Source organism: Elephas maximus, chromosome 5 (assembly GCF_024166365.1).
Source record: "Elephas maximus indicus isolate mEleMax1 chromosome 5, mEleMax1 primary haplotype, whole genome shotgun sequence".
Lineage (NCBI taxonomy): Eukaryota > Metazoa > Chordata > Mammalia > Proboscidea > Elephantidae > Elephas > Elephas maximus.
This window is the reverse complement of record NC_064823.1, coordinates 57375038-57389565: the sequence shown is the minus strand read 5'-3', so window position 1 is coordinate 57389565 and position 14528 is coordinate 57375038.

Below are 14528 nucleotides of genomic sequence, written 5' to 3'. Positions count from 1 at the left end.
AGGGCTGAAGCTCTTCCCAGACCACCTAGCCTCCTGCCTTAGGGATCTAAGGATGGTGACACCTACCAATCTGTAGAGGTACATTCATTGGGTGCCTAAGGTACAGCTGCAGAGCCCACCCACTGAAGTGCTTTAGGAATAGAGACACACCTATCTCACTGGCACTTGGGGAAGCCTGTCAGCATCCTGCCCCTGCCCCGGAATGTGACCCCTGCTGCTACTAGAATCTGGTGCACACAACTTTCACCACTACTCCTCTAGGTGGATAGGTGACAGTCTGCACCACATACTTGTTGACCCAAAATCAGATTCTACTCAAGAATAGTGAATGGACTCTTAGGCTTATATATCTGGTAACAGCCCAAACCAGCTGGTAATAGGACATAAGTGATTCAAGGGCTACAACAATCAAACAGCGCAATCTAGTAGCCCATCTACATATATTGAAAGAAAACAAAACAAGATAAGACTCAGTGAGCAAATATAAAATAAATCACTACAATATCTTAGAGATGGCTTGGAGACAACGGTCAATATCAAATCACATAAAGAAGCAGACCATGATTGCTTCTGCAACTCCCCAAACTAAGGATTCAAAATCTTTCCCAAATGAAGATACAATCCTGGAATTGCCAGATGGAGAATATAAAAAACTAATTTACAAAATGCTTGGAAGACATCAGGGATGACCTCATAAATGGAATAAGGCAATCTATAGAAAAATCCAAGGAACACACTGATAAAGCAGTTGAGGAAATCAAAAAGATTATTCAAGAACATAGTAGAAAAATTAATAAGCTGCAAGAATCCATAGAGAGACAGCATTCAGAAATCCAAAAGATTAACAGTAAAATTACAGAATTAGACAACTCAATAGGAAGTCAGAGGAGCAGACTAGAGCAATTGGAATGCAGAGTGGGGAATCTGGAGGACAAAGGAATTGACACCAACATAGCTGAAAAAAAATCAGATAAAAGAATTAAAAAAAATGAAGAAACCCCAAGAATCATGTGGGACTCTATCAAGAAGAATAACTTGCCTGTGATTGGAGTCACCGAACAGGGAGGGATAACAGAAAATACAGAGAGAATAGTTGAAGATCTGCTGACAGAAAACTTCCCTGACATCATGAAAGACGAAAGGATATCTATCTAAGATGCTCATCGAACCCCATTTAAGACTGATCCAAAAAGAAAATCACCAAGACATATTATCATCAAACTTGCCAAAACCAAAGGTAAACAGAAAATTTTAAAAGCAGCCAGGAATAAAAGAAAGATCTCCTACAAAGGAGAAGCAATAAGAATAAGTTCAGACTACTCAGCAGAAACCATGCAGTCAAGAAGGCAATGGGATGACATATATAGAGCACTGAAGGAGAAAAACTGCCAGCCAAGGATGATATATCCAGCAAAACTCTCTCTCAAATATGAAGGAGAAATTGAAACATTTACAGATCAACACAAGCTTAGAGAATTTGCAAAAACCAAACCAAAGCTACAAGAAATACTAAAGAAAATTGTTTGGTTAGAAAACCAATAATATCAGATACCAGCACAACACAAGGTCACAGAACAGAACATCCTGATATCAACTCAAATAGGAAATCACACAAAAAAAATTAAGAGTAATTTTAAAAAGAAAAAGACGCTCAAAACAGGGAATCATTGAAGTAAATATGTAAAAGATCACAATAATCAAAAAGAGGGACTAAATACAGGAGGCATAGAATTGCCATACAGAGAGGGAAACAAGGCGATATAGGACAATTCGAGTTAAGTTTTTACTTAGAAAAATAGGGGTAAATTTTAAGGTAACCACAAAGAGGTATAGCAATTCCATAACTCAAAATAAAAACCAAGAAAAACATAATGACTCAGCAAACATAAATTCAACTACTATGAAAATGAGGAACACACAATTTACAAAGAAAAGTGTCTCAGCACAAAAAAGTAAGTGGAAAAATGAAATTGTCAACAACACACACAAAAAGGCACCAAAACGACAACACTAAACACATACTTATCTATAATTACGCTGAATGTAAATGGACTAAATGCACCAATAAAGAGACAGAGAGTCTCAGACTGGATAAAGAAACACGATCTGTCTATATGCTTCCTACAAGAGACACACCTTAGACTTAGAGACACAAAGAAACTAAAACTGAAAGGACGGAAAAAATTATATCAAGCAAACAACAAGCAAAAAAGAGCAGGAGTAGCAATATTAACGTCTGACAAAATAGACTTTAAAGTTAAATCCACCACAAAGGATAAAGAAGGACACTACATAATGATGAAAGGCACGATTGACCAGGAAGATATAACCATATTAAATATTTATGCACCCAATGACAGAGCTGCAAGATACATAAAACAAACTTTAACAGAACTGAAAAGTGAGGTAGACACCTCCACAGTTATAGTAGGAGACTTCAACACACCACATTAGGAGAAGGACAGGACTTCCAGTCAGAAGCTCAATAGAGACACGGAAGACCTAATTGCTACAGTCAAGGAACTTGAACTCATAGACCTATACAGAACACTCCACCCAACAGCTGCAAAGTATACTTTTTTTTCTAGTGCACATGGAACATTCTCTAGAATAGACCATATATTAGGTCATAAAACAAACCTTTGCAGAATCCAAAACATCAAAATATTACAAAGCATCTTCTCAGACCACAAGACCATAAAAGTGGAAATCAATAACAGAAAAATCAGGGAAAAGAAATCAAATACTTGGAAACTGAACAATATCCTGCTGAAAAAAGACTGGGTTATAGAGGGCATTAAGGAGGGAATAAAGAAATTCATAGAATGCAACGAGAATGAAAACACTTCCTATCAAAACCTCTGGGACACAGCAAAAGCAGTGCTCAGAGGTCAATTTATATCGATAAATTCACACCTACATAAAGAAGAAAGAGCCCAAATCAGAGAACTGTCCCTACAACTTGAACAAATAGAAAGTGAGCAACAAAAGAACCCATCAGGCACCAGAAGAAAAAAATACTAAAAATTAGAGCTGAACTAAATGAATTAAAAAAAAAAAAAGAACAGAAAAACAATTGAAAGAATTAACAAAGCCAAAAGCTGGTTCTTTGAAAAAATTAACAAAATTGTTAAACCATTGGCCAGACTGACTAAAGAAACACAGGAAAGGAAACAAATAACCCGAATAAGAAACGAGAAGGACCACATCACAACAGACCCAACTGAAATTAAAAGCATCATATCAGGTTATTAAGAAAAATTGTACTCTAACAAATTTGCAAACCTAGAAGAAATGGATGAACTCCTAGAAAACCACTACCTACCTAAACTAACACAATTAGAAGTAGAACAACTAAATAGACCCATAACAAAAAAAGAGATCAAAATGGTAATCAAAAAACTCCCAACAAAAAAAATCCCTGGCCCGGACAGCTTCACTGCAGAGTTCTACCAAACTTTCAGAGAAGAGTTAACACCCCTACTACTAAAGGTATTTCAAAGCAAAGAAAACGACGGAATACTACCTAACTCATTCTATGAAGCCACCATATCCTTGATACCAAAACCAGGTAAAGACACCACAAAAAAAGAAAATTACAGACCTACATCCCTCATGAACATAGATGCAAAAACCCTCAACAAAATTCTAGCCAATAGAATTCAACAACATATAAAAAAATAATCCACCACCACCAAGGGGGATTTATACCAGGTATGCAAGGCTGGTTTAATATTAGAAAAAAACATTAATGTAATCCACCATATAAATAAAACAAAAGACAAAAACCACATGATCTTATCAATTGATGCAGAAAAGGCATTTGACAAAGTCCAACACCCATTCATGATAAAAACTCTCACCAAAATAGGAATTGAAGGAAAATTCCTCAACATAGTAAGTGGCATCTATACAAAACCAACAGCCAACATCACTCTAAATGGAGAGAGCCTGAAAGCATTTCCCTTGAGAACGGGAACCAGACAAGGATGCCCTTTATCACCGCTCTTATTCAACATTGTGCCAGAGGTCCTAGCCAGAGCAATCAGGCTAGACAAAGAAATAAAGGGCATCCGGATTGGCAAGGAGGAAGTAAAATTATCTCTATTTGCAGATGACATGATCTTATACAAAGAAAACCCTAAGGAATCCTCCAGAAAACTACTGAAACTAATAGAAGAGTTTGGCAGAGTCTCAGGTTATAAGATTAACATACAAAAATCAGTTGGATTCCTCTACATCAACAAAAACAACATCAAAGAGGAAATCACCAAATCAATACCATTCACAGTAGTCCCCAAGAAGATAAAATACTTAGGAATAAATCTTACCAAAGATGTAAAAGACCTATATAAAGAAAACTACAAAGTACTAGTGCAAGAAACTAAAAAGGACCTATTTAAGTGGAAAAACATACCTTGCTCATGGATAGGAAGACTTAACATAGTAAAAATGTCTATTCTACCAAAAGCCATCTATACATACAATGCACTTTCGATCCAAATTCCAATGACATTTTTTAATGTGATGGAGAAACAAATCACCAACTTCATATGGAAGGGAAAGAAGCCCCGGATAAGTAAAGCATTACTGAAAAAGGAGAAGAAAGTGGGAGGCCTCACTCGACCTGAGTTTAGTACCTATTATACAGCCACAGTAGTCAAAACAGCCTGGTACTGGTACAACAACAGGCACATAGACCAATGGAACAGAATTGAGAACCCAGATATAAATCCATCCACATATGAGCAGCTGATATTTGACAAAGGCCCAGTGTCAGTTAATTGGGGAAAAGATAGCCTTTTTAACAAATGGTGCTGGCATAACTGGATATCCATTTGCAAATGAAACAGGACCCATACCGCACACCTGCACAAAAACTAACTCCAAGTGGATCAAAGACCTAAACATAAAGACTAAAACGATAAAGATCATGGAAGAAAAAATAGGGACAACCTTAGGAGCCCTAATACAAGGCATAAACAGAATACAAAACATTACCAAAAATGACGAAGAGAAACCAGATAACTGGGAGCTCCTAAAAATCAAACAGCTATGCTCATCTAAAGACTTCACCAAAAGAGTAAAAAGACCACCTACAGACTGGTCAAGAATTTTCAGCTATGACATCTCCGACCAGCACCTGATCTCTGAAATATATATGATTCTGTTAAAACTCAACCACAAAAAGACAAACAACCGAGTCAAGAAGTGGGCAAAGGATATGAACACACACTTCACTAAAGAAGATATTCAGGCAGCTAACAGATACATGAGAAAATGCTCTCGATCATTAGCCATTAGAGAAATGCAAATTAAAACTACGATGAGATTCCATCTCACTCCAACAAGGCTGGCATTAATCCAAAAAGTAATAAATGTTGGAGAGGCTGTGGAGAGATTGGAACTCATACACTGCTGGTGGGAATGTCAAATGGTACAACCACTTTGGAAATCTATCTGGCATTTTCTTCAAAAGTTAGAAATTGAACTACCATACAACCCAAAAATCCCACTCCTCGGAATATACCCTAGAGAAATAAGAGCCTTTACACAAACAGATATATGCACACCCGTGTTTATTGCAGCTCTGTTTACAATAGCAAAAAGCTAGAAGCAACCGAGGTGTCCATCAACGGATGAATGGTTAAATAAATTATGGTACATTCTCACAATGGAATACTACACATCGATAAAGAACAGTGACGAATCTGTGAAACATTTCATAACATGGAGGAACCTGGAAGGCATTATGCTGAGTGAAATTAGTCAGAGGCAAAAAGACAAATATTGTATAAGGCCACTATTATAGATCTTGAGAAATAGTATAAACTGAGAAGAACACATACTCGAGGGGGGAAGGGAGGGAGGATGGGCGAGGGTTATTTACTGATTAGTTAGTAGATAAGAACTACTTTAGGTGAAGGGAAGGAGAATACTCAATACATGGAAGGTCAGCTCAACTGGACTGGACCAAAAGCAAAGAAGGTTCTGGGATAAACTGAATGCTTCAAAGATTAGCGGAGCAAGGGCGGGGGTTTGGGGACTGTGGCTTAAGGGGACTTCTAAGTCAATTGGCAAAATAATTCTATTATGAACACCTTCTGCATCCCATTTTGAAAAGTGGCATCTGGTATCTTAAATGCTAACAGGCGGCCATCTAGGATACATCAATTTGTCTCAACCCACCTGGATCAAAGGAGAATGAAGAACTCCGAGGCCACACGATAACTATGAGCCCAAGAGACAGAAAGGGCCACATGAACCACTTACATCATCCTGAGACCAGAAGAACTAGATGGTGCCTGGCCACATCCAATGACTGCCCTGACAGGGAGCACAACAGAGAACCCCTGAGGGAGCAGGATAACAGTGGGATGCAGACCCCAAATTCTCATAAAAAGACCAGTCTTAATGGTCTGACTGAGACTAGAGGAATCCCGGCAGTCATGGTCCCCAAACCTTCTGTTGACTCAGGACAGGAACCATTCCTGAAGACAAGTCATCAGGCTTGGAAGGAACTGGACAATGGGTTGGAGAGAGATGCTGATGAAGAGTGAGCTACTTGTATCAGGTGGACACTTGAGACTGTGTTGGCATCTCCTGTCTGGAGGGGAGATGGGAGGGTAGAGAGGGTTAGAAACTGACAAAATTGTCACGAAAGGAGAGACTGGAAGGGCTGACTCATTAAGGGGAGAGTAAGTGGGAGTATGGAGTAAGGTGTATATAAGCTTACATGTGACAGACTGACTTAATTTGTAAACATTCACTTACAGCACAGTAAAAATTGTTTAAAAAAAAAATAGAAGAGCAAACTAAACCAATGCCAGATAAGGGGAAAATAGTAAACACTGGGCACAAATAAATGAAATAGGAAATAGAAAAAATATTTTTAAAAATCAACAAATCTAAGAGTTGATTCTTTGAAAAGATCAACAATACTTTTTTGTTGAAATCGACATACAGATTTAAAAATTCACATAGAAATGCTAAGAATTCAAAATACGCTATTCAATCTTTAAAAAAAATGGAGAATTCAAATTTTCTGATTTCAAAACTTTTTACAAAATGCTGATTTTACAAAATCAGGAGATTTTATTACTAACATATTGATATGATACATGTATCAATGGAATAGAATTATAGAAACAAACCCTTACAATTTTTGGTTAAATGATTTTTGAAACTGTTGCCAAGATAATTAAATGTGGAAAGAAGAGTTTTTTTTTTAATAATTTTTTTTCTGGAACAATCGATATCTACATCCAAATGAATTAAGTTGGACCCTTATTACATGATATATAAAAATTAACTCAAAATGGATCATTTACCTTAATTTAACAGCTAGAACTACATAGCTTCTACAAGAACACGTAAGAATAAATTTTTGTGATCTTAGATTTGAAAGAATTTCTTAGATAGAACCCCCAAAACACAAGCAATAACAAAACCCATAATTTAATTGGACTTCATCAAAATTAAAAGCTTTTGTGCTTCAAAGGACACCGTTAAGAAAATGTAAGACAACCCACAGAATGGAAAAAAAAATGCAAATCGTACATTTGATCAGAGACATATTGGAATATATAAAGAACTCTTACAACTTAGCAAAAAAAAAAGGACAAATAACCCAAATAAAAACAGATAAAGGATTTGAAGACAGCTCTCCAACAAGTATATACAAATAGGAAATAAACACAGAAAAATTGTTCAGCATCATTAGTTGTTAGAGAAATGCATGTCAAAAGCACAATGAAGTACCACTTCACACACAATGTTGTTGTGTTGTTAGGTGCCATTGAGTTAATTCTGACTCACAGAGACTCTATAGGATAGAAGTAATTGCCCCACAGGGTTTCCAAGAAGCGGCTGGTGGAATCGAATTGCCGACCTTTTGGTTAGCAGCCAAATGCTTAACCACGACACCACAAGGGATGATAATATTCTAAAATAAATATAGTGGTGATGGTTGCACAAATCTATAAATATACTAGAAATCAGTGAACTGTACAATTTAAAAAGGTGAGTATTATGAATGTGATTTATATCTCAATAAAGCTGTAAAAATTATTCAGTGCAGCTTATCGTATTAAGAAAATAAAAGAAAAATTATGATTATCTCAATAAATGAAGAAAAATAATTTAACAAAATCCAATAGCTATTCTGATAAAAGTTCTGGAATAGGAGTGAATTTCCTCAGACTACGGAGCATCTCGGAAAACTTTATCGCTAACAGTGTTCTTAATAATGAAGGTTAATGGCTGTCCCGTTAAGCTCAGGAAAATGGCAAAAATGCCTGCTTTACCACTTCAATTCAACATTCTAGTGTAGGTTCTACTCATTTCAATAGACAAGAAGAAAAAAATAAGTAATCTAGATTGAAAAAAGAAGTAAAATTGTTCTTGACTGAAGACAACCTGATCTGTATAGAAAATTTGACAGACTCTGGAAATAAATTGCTAGAATTCACGTGTAAGTTTAGCAATGTTGCTGGATACAAAATCAACATATCAAAATCAATTGTATGTCTACATATTAACAACAAACAATAAGAAATTAACATTTACAAATACCATTTAGATTCAGAAAAAAATTGTATATGTAAGAATAAATCTGAAAAAATTATGTGTAAAACCTGTATACTGAAAATCACAGAATGATGCTGAGATAAATTAAACAAGACCTAAACAAATGGAGAGGTATACTTTGCTCATGGGTTGAAAGACTGGGTATTTTCAAGGTGTTAATTTTCAAATAATTGATCATGAAATCACAATCAAAATTGCAGTTGACTTTTTTTGTAGAAAGTAACAAGTTGATTTTAAAATTCATATGGAAGTGTTAAGTATCTAGAATAGCCAGAACAACATTGAAATAGCAGAACAAAATTAGATGGCTAACCTTCCTTAATTCCAAGGATTAGAATAAAATGGCACAGGACCAGGCAATGTGTCATTCTGTTATATACAAGGTCTCCATGCGTTAGAGCCAACTCAGTGACAGATAACAACAACAAGAGTTACAAACTAGTGTAATGTTGACATCAAATAGGCAAATAGATCAATAGAAACAAATGGAGAGTCCAGAAAAAGACCCAACATATATGGATAAGTGATTTTTTTGACAAAAGTGCAAAGGCAATTCAGTGGTAAACAGCATGCAACAAATGTTGCTGGAATAACTGGATATTCATAGATAAAATGAAAACTTAACAAGAAAACAATGTTGATTCACACATTGCACCAGATTAGAAAAAAATTAACTTAAAATGGTTCATAGACTTAAATATAAAGCCAAAAATTATAAAATTTCTAGAAGATAATATTTGTGATTTCTCAGATATGACAACAAAAGCACCATGCAGAAAAGAATAAATCAATAAATTAATCCAAATTAAAAAAAAAATGTTATTTGAAAGACACAAAGAAGAGAATAGAAAGACAAATTCTTGACAGGAAAAAAAAAATTGCAAAACCATATATCTGATAAAAGATTTGTATCCAGAATGCACAAGGAGCTAGGTATTGAGAGCTAGACTTGCCAATGTTTGGAGGTGAGAGGGAGAAGACTTGAGTGATCTAATTAGTTTTCCTGCTGCCTCTTGGAGTTATCTAACTTCTCTGCACCTCAATTTCTCATATTTAAAACTGTTGTGTGGTTGTCTTGAGAAGTAAATTATTTATACATAATAAGTATGCTTAAATTTTATTGCCTGTCATAGGAAAAATGCTAAGTAAATTTTATCATGATTTATCTCTATAAATGTTCTGCTCATTCTCTATTCACTTTTGTTAGTTAGGATAAGTTGACTAAGCCGCAAAAAAAAAAAAAAGCCCTATAATCACAGTAAATTTACATCCAAACAATTCAATTTTTATTAGTTCGATGTTTGATGAGAATTGAACAACAGTCTAGAACTGCTTCTGTCCATCAAATGACTTGGAATCCAGTTCACATCTCCTGGTTCAATCATCTCAGCTCAGACTCCCTACTAGAGGTCCTCAAGATAAAGAAAGAAAGAGCCAGTGAGTTGAATAACCCCTAAGCTTTTCTTTTTTTTTTTTTTAAGCCCAGAACAGACATACATTATTTCTGCTCCTAGCTCATTGACAAGCACTTACATAATGTAGCCTAACAGCAAAAAGGATGGGAAATACAGGGACACATGTGAATATTTGGTGAGCATTAAATTTCTATGCCCCAACGAAGATGTCACATTCACTCGAGAACCAAGACAGAAATTTTGAATTTATTGCTGCCTTCTCATCTTCCTTCTTCACGCATATATTTTGCCTCAACGAGGTCCTCTCATTTATCATCACTCCCGTTTAATGTTTTTGACTCATAGTGACACCATGTGTTACAGAGTAGAACTATTCCATTGAATTTCCTTTGCTGTAATCTTTATGGAAACAGATTACTAGGCATTTCTTCCATGGTAGCAGGATAGGTTCAAACTGCCAACCTTTAGGTTAGTAGTTGGCTGTGAGTCAGACTTAATGTTTCAGAGATGAGCTTCCCCTCTTCATTATTTTTGCTTCTGCTCCTTTTGATTCTTATACAGTATTCTATTTTTCTGTCTGACCCTAGCTATGTGCACTATGATCTATCCTCCTCAATACGTTCAGAGTTATCTTTATAACGAAATAACTATGGGATTTTTTTAAGGTAGAAAGGTTGTGTTTTCTTATACATCCTATAATTGTTAACTGTCACCTTCTTGACCTTGGTGGTTATGCAAGAAGGATAAGCAAACACTGGGCAATCTGGTACAGCAATTAATGTTCTGGCTTGGAAGTGATATATCTCATTCTCACAACTGGCTGGCCAAAACTGGCTTAAAGGCCCTGATTATGGATTGAATAGTGTTCCCCCAAAATGTTTACCAATCAGCTTGGCTAGGCCATGATTCTCAGTGCTGTGTGGTTGTCCACCATTTTTTGATCTGATTTGGTTATCCTATCCTCTATGACGTTAATGAGGCAGGATTAGTGGCAGTTAGGTTAATGAGGCAGGACTCAATCTATAGGATTAGGTTGTATCTTCAGTCAATTTCTTTTAAGATATAAAAGACAGGATCAAGCAGAGAGGAAAGGGATTTCATATAACCAAGGAAGAAGAACCAGGAGTGGAGTATATCCTTTGGATGCTGGGTTACCACACTGAGAAGTTCATAGACCAGGGGAAGATTGATGACAAGCATCTTCGGCCAGAGCCAACAGAGAGAGAAAACCTTCCCTTAGAGCTGGTGCCCTGAATTCAGACTTCTAGCCTCCTAGACTATGAGAGAATAAATTTCTGTTTGTTAAAGCCATCCACTTGTGGTATTTCCATTATAGCAGCACTTGATAACTAAGATAGCCCTTACCAATCAAAAGAGCTAAACTGTCCCTGCCTCACTCGTGATCACTTTTATTCTGCTGTCTTAATCCTTACTTAAAAAAAAAAAAAATTAACAAATATTTATTGTGAACCTACTACAGGTCAAGGATTATACACCTCCACATGGACATTCTTGTTTTCTTACTTTACTCATATTTCTCCACAAAGAATGTATTTCTTTGCTTGTCTAAGACAAGAAAAAAATTCTCTAAGGTACAGTTTAAATTTACCCTTGGTGTCCTAAAATATTTACTCTAAACCTACTTGAAGCTAAATTAATCCCATAGCATATTGTTCACTTCATGGTACAGTATTAAGACCTGAATTACTGTAGTTATTTATTAGTCTATCTTACATTATAGACTTTTAGCCCCTTAAGGGCTAGAACTGATATAATTCATTCTTATATCCCCAGAACTTGGCACAAATTATGCACTTAACAAAGCTGTGAATTGAACTAAAAGTTTGGCAACGATTCTATAGAGTAAATGCTTGAGGGGACGCTTCAAAATTGAAGCGCTAATTCTAAAGCTTTTCCACAATTAGGCTTTCGTGCCATAAATCACTGCTCTGTAAGTAAACTGGCAGATGTATTGGCTCGGGCAGTTCAGTATCCACCCCAGCCTTTTTCTAATATGCCTTCTTATAACGCAGATGCTGAATTTCTAAAAGAAAAAAAAAAAAAATCGAAACAAGATCCCCTGCACTCAGATTTCTAGCTGTGATTTAGCTTCCTCTACACACGAACAAGACTTGAATTTAGAGTTAAGTGGAAAGAGGAACACTGTGCAAGGCATCCATTCGTGTGTGTTTTTTTATCTGTTTTGTAGCATAACAGTTGTGGTTCCGAAGCTGGCAGATGTAGTAGTGACTTCTTGATTCAGTAGGCAGTTTCCTGACTATGGTAGGAAAAGCAGCCCCCCTTGGAAGCCCAGTTCTATTACTGGATTGATGGTTATTCCTGGGATCTCAACCTAGAGTCCATTCCTATGGTCTCCCAATATTTCAGTAAGGTATTAAATACATTACGGTATATCCTTTTTGGCTTTTACTAGATTGAGTGTGTTCTGTCCTTGCTACTAAACCCTTATACAGTAATTGGCACCTGGTAACAAACTGTGGTATAGTGGTTAAGCTCTCAGTTGCTAACCAAAATGTTGGTCGGTAATTCGAACCCACTAGCCACTCTGCAGGAGAAAGATGTGGCAGTCTGCTTCTGTAAAGATTTACAGTCTTGGGGCAGTTCTACTCTAGCCTATGGGGTCTCTATGAGTTGAGATCGACTTGATGACAAGGGGTTTGGTTCCTTTTTGTTGTTGTTTTTTCAACAAGCCTCAAGGAAATGGGTATGTGGTGTTAAATATCTGACTTGGTTGTGTTTAAAGTCAACGAGGATCTTGCTGATATCAGCATACAGAACACAGGTATTCCACGGTATGCTATAGCAAGACAGTAAGTTAAACAACTACTTGTATCTCCTGGGAGAAAGTGTCTACTGAAGACAAGAATTTCATGAGTTGATTAGTTGTTGCAATACACACATGTGACAAGAATGATGAATGCATGGATTCTGGAGAGACTGAACTGTGTCAACTGTGCTAAAGAGTTTAGAAAAAGGAAAGAACAAGTCCAAGTTTGGAAGCTCCCTTTAAGATAATGTCACAGGCCCACAGAATATCTAGGATTGCCCTAAAATAACTGTAATCTCTTATCTCATGTAGACACATACCTAACTCCATGATCATCAGTGTATTAAACAGAACGGTCTAATCTATGCTACATTAACAAAAAAAAAAAAAATTTTTTTAATTTTTTTTTGTAGCCCCCCAAATCTCAGTAGCTCAAAATAAAGGCAGTTCAAACTCCATGTCTATTATCTGTTAGCAGGGAGGCTACCTCATCACAGTCTCCATGACTAAGACTGTTGAAGGTATCTTCTTGAACATATGGTTATGCTAAGGACAAAAGGAAACCCTGGAATGTATTGTATCAGCTATTAAATACTCTGACCTGGAAATTATACACAGAATTCAACTCACAAGTGATTAACTATAACCAGTAACATGGTTCTACCCAACTACAAGAGGTTCTGGAAGTTCAATATTATGTCAAGAGATGAAAAAATCTGAAATGTTTGGTAAACGCCAGTAACAGCTACTACCATCAGGTATAGAGTATGATCCTGTAGATTATGAAATTACAATATAGGAATCATTCACAGCTCTTCAGGTGTCTGATGAAAAAAATACATATCTAATGGAAAATAATGGAACCTCAAAAATCAGAAGAGGAAAAACTTGCGGGGATTTAAGGGACTCTGAATTTTTGAAATGCCCACTGAAATTTCCTTCCTAGTAGAAAGAGCTGCTTCTCCCCTGAGGGGTTGAGGCTCATTTTGACTTGTCTCAAGACCAGTGATAATATTGTCTGAGGTGAATATTTAGAGAGGATGCCTATTCTTAAGCCCCACCATTACCACTCCCTATATTGCTTGCTGCACATCTGTAAGGTTAAGATCTTGCAATGAACTGGGGATAAGCTTTATTCATCAACGTCCATTATAAGATTTTGATAACATACAAAAATAATGAAACCGTGTAGGAATTGATAGTGAATGTGCTATGTGAAGGAGAGAAACACAATTTTAGTTAGAAAAAATATGTCTATAAGGCTGTGCTTATAAAAGAGTATGTTTTTTATTTTTAACTCAAGAGTGGTACGTTTCTTAAACATGGCCTGATATTATGACTTATGCTAAATTGTCTAAATGCCAAAATTTTCACGGTATAATATAGAAGAAGTGATACTAAGTCTTAAGGAGTTAAAGATGTTGGGGTGGCCTAATGGTATGTGATCCATTTATGTGTCCAGTAATTATGACTCCTAAGAGCCCAAGGAGAGCCCTTTCACCAAAGCATTGAGAAAATCATAGGTGAGGAAAGTCATTTCATTCTATGTACAATATAGTAATGAGAGTTCTATTGACATGGCTTCTGATTTCAATGAGAGTAAGATCTCAGAATTCAGAGGCCAAGTGGAGGCATTTAATGGCCAGAACCAATGGCATCATGGCTCTCATAATAGGTAGCAGGCTCAGAATAATAATGAGAATTCCTACCCAATTGCTCATGGAATACCAAAGATT